The sequence below is a fragment of the Bombus bifarius genome, unplaced genomic scaffold, assembly GCF_011952205.1.
Source record: "Bombus bifarius isolate JDL3187 unplaced genomic scaffold, Bbif_JDL3187 scf7180000007974, whole genome shotgun sequence".
Lineage (NCBI taxonomy): Eukaryota > Metazoa > Arthropoda > Insecta > Hymenoptera > Apidae > Bombus > Bombus bifarius.
In genome coordinates this window covers 457,236-463,825 of record NW_022884360.1, presented here as the reverse complement: position 1 = coordinate 463,825, position 6,590 = coordinate 457,236, and the positions used below count along the sequence as shown (strand labels likewise).

General features: G+C 33.7%; 1 long non-coding RNA gene across 1 annotated transcript in view; it reads right to left on the bottom strand.

Moving 5' to 3' along the window:
• LOC117217194 overlaps positions 1-6,590 on the bottom strand; it is a 74,018-nt gene that overhangs the window by 67,158 nt on the left and 270 nt on the right. Inside the window, exon 2 of the long non-coding RNA XR_004489494.1 lies at positions 5,224-5,353. This is a non-coding gene — a long non-coding RNA (uncharacterized LOC117217194). The remainder of the gene's footprint in view (positions 1-5,223; positions 5,354-6,590) is intronic.

Genomic DNA, 6,590 nt, shown 5'->3' with positions numbered 1-6,590 from the left:
TTTTTAATTATAATCTGAGATTCTGAGATACAGAGCTTTGGAAACATTGCGCTAAAAGTTATTTACAGAGACAATTAACCGACGATCGACCGGGAAAATTTCTCTCCGTCACTCATTACGACCATGAGGCTCCGTTCGGAAACGAAGCACACAAATCACGTTATATATGAAACAAGTTCGATAGAATGAATTCATCGGCGGCGATGACTGTTCGATAAAACCTGTACCGTTTGAAACAAACAGGAAAAATCAGGAATTATTTTTGAAATACGATAACCAACGATTGATCGTTAACTAATTTATTCATAAGACCAAAATTATATCTGCAAAGGTATTTACTGGAAGTAATAATTAGAAGCCATAATTTGTAGCCACCGAGCCATAATTAACTAATCAATCGTAATCTCAAGTCATCCAACCGCGTAATAACCATAGACTGTAATAACAAAATATAAAAACTGACTGGCTAATTAGTCTGTTCATAAAACAACCGGAAACATTAATCGTTCTTAATCTCAAGCTCCATAGGTAAAAATAAAAGAATCTTCAAGTCTCAACTTAATACTAGTAATAAATTTAATAACAAATGTTAAACTATCCAGTAATAAAATTAATGATAATAAATTTAATAACTGACAAGTCCCGTTGGAGAAAGTCAATCTTATTTCGAATTATTTTATCCGCAAAGCCAAAGTCAGTCTCGACGACTAATCAATCCTAACACAAATTTCCATAACTCAGGGCCGCTATTTACTCGAGAGAATTTTGAAATCTTCATTTATAAACAGTCATCGTTCGTTATTCAATTAGCATAAAATTACGGTTCGAGTGAATAGCCAGACGGAGCGAAGGGATCTCTACGGGGTTGGTTTCCCATGGGCGACGTAGCTTGTTACAGCGGAGTCAGAAAATTAGACGAGGACCCGGCAAAGAAACAAATGTGTTTCCGCGTAAGAAAATGGGAAAACTACATCAGGCTGTTGGCGAACAGAGCGAAGTAACGTTTTCCTATGATTTACATAGCAAGCGTCGACTCAATAATTCAACTTTCAATCTGTTCCTTAATGCTCGCCTCCCTTTTCTTCGCCGTTTCTTATTTCTCACGATTCCTTCGCAGACACGTACACCTGCATGCGATATAATGACCGTCTAAGACGAAAATAATTACAGCGAGCAGTGAAGCAAATATTTGTCGGCTCAAATTTCTCGACGCGACGCGCGATAAAAAAACTATGGCTCGCGGTCTCCATCTATAGTTCCAAGAATTTCATGCCGGACACACGCCAATATCGCGATTGACGTATTTAAGGCTATTTGTCGACGAGTCCTTTGCACGTTCTACAGTTTTTTTCGTGCAGTTCGAATCCTGACCTTTGAAAGCTGCTATGAGTGAAGTTTTATTTTTTGCAACGGCAAGCTTTTACCTCTCATCTGTATTAAGCTTATTTCTTCGACTTTATCGATTCTACTGTACGCGACTGAAACGTTACAACACAAACGTTCCTTAACATCGAAATGATTTCCTTCGATGACAGCTTCCGAGGGCTAAAATACGACAAGAAGGTGCTTCGATATGTTTGAACTTTTGTTAATCACTTGCCTTGCAATTGTTTTCCCGGCTATATCATTGTCAGGTTTCTGATATTTTAATCATTATTCTATATACACAATATGCATTAATTATTATTTTTGTACACATTACATTCAATCATCGTAACATTACATTGCTATATTAACATATTCTTTTGTGTTTGCAAACTGTAGGATTGATGTATTACGTGGAAATTGCATTAATAATTCATAGTGCAGCAATCCGGAATTAAAACCCAAACTAAACTTCCACGCAAATATTAGTCCTATTGGTTGTATCAATTGTACAGTATATTTTGCCATCTCTGGAATATATTTTATGAACCACTCTGTATATATTAGTCGGCCAGCTACATAATACAGAAACTATACATTAAACACGATATATATCTTACATTTTTCTCTTCAATTTTCCTTTACATTTATACGATAATTATTAACATGAAATAATTAAACTGTTCATCGCATATATCGCATACATTTGCACGGATAGTTTTACATTGATGTAAATTATGTGATTTTTATACAGTGGAACGATCGGTTTAAATTTAAACGGTTGGGCATTGATTTATAGGAATGTATAGGGTGATTCGGAGGAGAGTTATGGTGGCCATAAAGACAGATAAAAGCGAACCCCGTTTTGTTTGCGAGGCAACGTTTGCGCCTCCATTAATATCCTCGTTTACTTAACGTTATCAGTCTTGATTGTGTCATCTTAACGTATGTGCGATCCCGTAATTCCGTTACCTACCTGTGTCAATATGCCACTTCCCCGTGGAACCGATAGACAACCATGTCGTATACAAACATTCGGCATCTTGTCTCCCTTTATTCATGTCACATTTTCATTTCGAAATTTATACAGATAACGCGTTACAGTTTGTTCGGAACGTCCATTTTTTTTTTTTCTTTACAGCAATACATTGAACTGGGCTATTTAAAAATATCATTTTAAAGAGTGTCGCGAACGATTCTAGCTACTGTTAATTTCACATTAAGACTAAACCCGAACCTAACGTGAAACTTACGTTGAACATTCGCATTTTTATTTGGAAATACGCCTATTATTTAGGAACACTAACATTATATATCCGTTGCTTTTAACAATCACCTAATATAATTCAGTTTTGTAAAATTGTGCAATCTTCTTTACTGTACCCTTTAAACTTCTTTTCGTCCACTATTGTGTGTGATTATTAAACCAACCTGTATAAGGCGTTACCCCGAAGTTAATATTAATAAGAATAAAATCAATAGTAAATTTTCGCGAAAATAATAATCCAACCGATGGTAAATGATAGAAAGATTCGAATCTTCAGTTTTCAACATTGCAATTGCATTTTTCAGATTCGAATCGCTGGAAATAATTCTTTTAAGTTCCAGGAGAAATCGTGATCTAATCGGGAATTCAGGTTACTAACATTTACTATCACCAAAAATGATTCTCTGGTTTCTGAGGAAAAATTCGTGTCGCCAGAAAAAATTGTCTGTTTTATTTTCCTTTTTTTCTGAAACATCCAAATTACGAACAAAAGCGAAACAGCCGACTAATCCTAATCCGATCGAAAGTTCAAAAGTACGAATTGCTAAAAATTGAAATACCTGTAAATAATACTCTACTCTTCAACGGCCGAGAGAGAGAGAGAGAGAGAGAGAGAAAGAGAGAGAGAGAGAGAGAGATCGATAACTAATCTGGATCTAACTAAAAGTTAAAAAATTCCAAAAAACTGGAATAATAGAGAATGACTCTCTTCGGTTTTGGAGGGTCGAACGTGAGCTAAATCGATGACGAGTCTTCCTCTAATTGGCTGTGCGTTCGTACAAAAGGTGAACGGGAGACGAGGACAAAGGGAAATGCGAATGGGACGCGTTCGAACGTCCGTAATCGGAAAGGCTTACAAGCGCGTGTAATTGCCCATTGTGGAGGCAATCTAGCATTTTCCAGGAAAAATATTCGAGTACGGGCCTACTTAGAAAGCGTAACGAACCCGTTCGATATCGATATGCCGCACGCGGAGCCAATTGTACGGAAAATCACGCGACTGCTCTAATTCTTCGACGCCGTGTCGATGTGCTTTTCATACACGGGTGAAAATTTCCTTTCTTTTTTTCCTTCTTTTCATTTTTCCAACACCCGTAGTCTTGTCTCTGTACGTTTACGCGACGGACATGTGCGTTAATTATCAAATCGAAATTCTTCGAATAACGGTACATATATGGATTTACAAATAATTCAACGTAAAATAATTAATAAGTAAAATAGTTAAAGCAATATAATTAGAAAATAGGAATCTTACCGTTGATACGAAAAAGACGATAAAAAAATACGATAAAATGTTGTAATTTTAATATCAATACGGCAACTTTACAGTTAGCAATAAAAAACACCGATATTTGATAAAAAATATGATAAAAAAGTAGAATATTGTAATTTTAGTAGCAATAAAAGAACGTTACCGTCGGCACTTAATACAAAAAATTAGCACAAAATACAATGTACGATAAAGAACATATTAAAAATAGAATATTGTCATTTTAATACGAATAAAAAGACCTTATAGTAAAAAACAGCAGTAGTTGTACCAGCGTTGGCAGTAAAAATATAATATTTTAATTAAATATTTATTTTCACGGTTAAAATTGTCCGGCCGAACCTTTTTAGTACATGGCTTAAATATCATTAAAATATTCCATTTAATACGAATACTACATGAACACTTGGCATTTAAATTTAGTCAAATTCTACATTTACACGTATGAGCATGGGGTTTATTTGAATCTTGGTTTTGAATTACAGCCGTCGTTGTGTTCACGGATTTCTTTAATAAAATTGAGACAATACAGTGAGACTCTACTCGATTATTTACAGTTGATTCAAATTAGAAATTATTCGTGCAATATGATTGGTAGTGATTTGATCAGATGTCTGCGGATCTATATTGGTATGAAAAATGATCATTGGAAACACTTGGTGTATAGATAACCGCAAACAAGGTGAACGAACTGCAACGAGGCTGTAACTCTTGATCAAGGTTGGCCATGTGATCTGTTTGCATTAATCGTTCTATATATAGCACGAGATAGAAGTTATTATTACCAATTATCCTCCGTCGGATGATTTTTTCTCAAGGTTAGTTTCTTTCTAAGGTCATTACTTTCTTTCTCTTATAAATGTTAAAAACACATTTAAAAGAATAATTATTATATCAATCTTGCATTCTTTTTAATTGAAACGACTAATAATTACAATTTCGCTAACGTGCAAATTTCAACTAAGATTTTATTACGTATAAATCCAAGTCTATTACCTTTTAGCATACGAATGAAATTTTAACAAAATGGCTGCCAGTTATATCAATTATAGCTATCGTGTACAGAGAAACTAAGCATATACAAGACATAATATACATTTATCAATGTTTCTATACTTTTGAAATTGTTACAATATCATCTTAAATGTATTATACTGCTGTAATAAAATGCTATGATAAAATCTGTAACATCTCGAAATACGTTGATGCAAACGCTTAAAAAAAAATCATCCACCAATACGATTTCCGATATAAAACAAGTATCTATCGTGCATGTGAATTAATAATGTACATATAATATATGAATTAATAAAAAACTCACGGATCTCGTAACTCTTTTTATCGGCATTCCAATGAACGTCAGCAGCTTCGTAATTCAAACGAAAATGATTTGTTGCACCTTCGACGCTCACCAGTTGAACGAGTAACGTGCTTTGGCGAGTAAACAAATCCTGGTACAATGGACAAGGTGATCATTATTGACTGCACACACAATACACGTTATTACAACTTATGACACGCCGCCGACATCGCACATTTCAATCTAACGTATCACGTATTTATCGAAAATCAAACTCAAATTACGCTTGATTTCAACGGATTCGTCAAAGAACGCGTAACGTGCGAAACTATTCGTTCGATAATCGAAAGATGCGACGCGAGCGGCGAGGTATCGAATCTCACAGGTATGTACACTACTGTACGTGTTAACTTCGCTAACTTCACCATTGGTCCATCTTGTACAATTAATTAATGACATTATTTAAATAATAAACTACCGATTTTTATGCATTTATAAGGAATTTGAAATTGTAAAATTACAAAAATGCACAAAACGCACATAATATGCAAAAATGTACAAAATTTTCAATGTATACTGTATATTATAATATTCGGTGAATGAAATAAATTTCTACTTGCTGTTAAATTCCATTTGTTTCATCAGTTATATAAAAATATGAATTCGCACAAAAATTTGCATATATGGGGAATTTTACAAATTACAAATCACAAGCCAGTATTAATCACAAGCCAGTATTGTCAGTATCAATAACTTCTCTTGCATAACAAACTTGGTAATAAAATAAATAAAATTGTATTTGTTAGTTTTATAACTTACACATCAACTGATTATTCTACTTCATGTAAGAATGTGCAGTTATAAAAAAGAAGTTTATATTCCATAACTTGTAACTTATTAATTGACTAATACTGTTAATTGGTAGAGTATTGTACAAGAGGATCTTATGCAAAAAAAATACAGGTAAAATATTCATAGCTCACTCTCGCTTAAAGGAGTAGAAAGACATACATTGCCTCTAAAATATATTTTCAGACATTCTTAACTTCCAATGAAGCATTTTTTTATTAGCTTCTACATTTCATTTTCATGGTATCAAATTATTGTAATCGCATCAAAGTAGTATTAAATGATACAAAATTTAATTAGTATATTATTTGTAATATATTGTTATAGTAAATTAATTTCAATACATAGAAATATACTATATAACAAAAGAGATTATCTTATTTTCGTTATTACTGAATAGTAGTGTTAATCTAGATCCAGATCGAATCTAACCTGGACCAACTCAATCTCAACTCCGGTCTTGTAAACTCTAGTACGTATAAAGTGTTGGAAATACATGGAATATTTGGTAAGGGAGGAACTATAGGTGGAGTGAACCG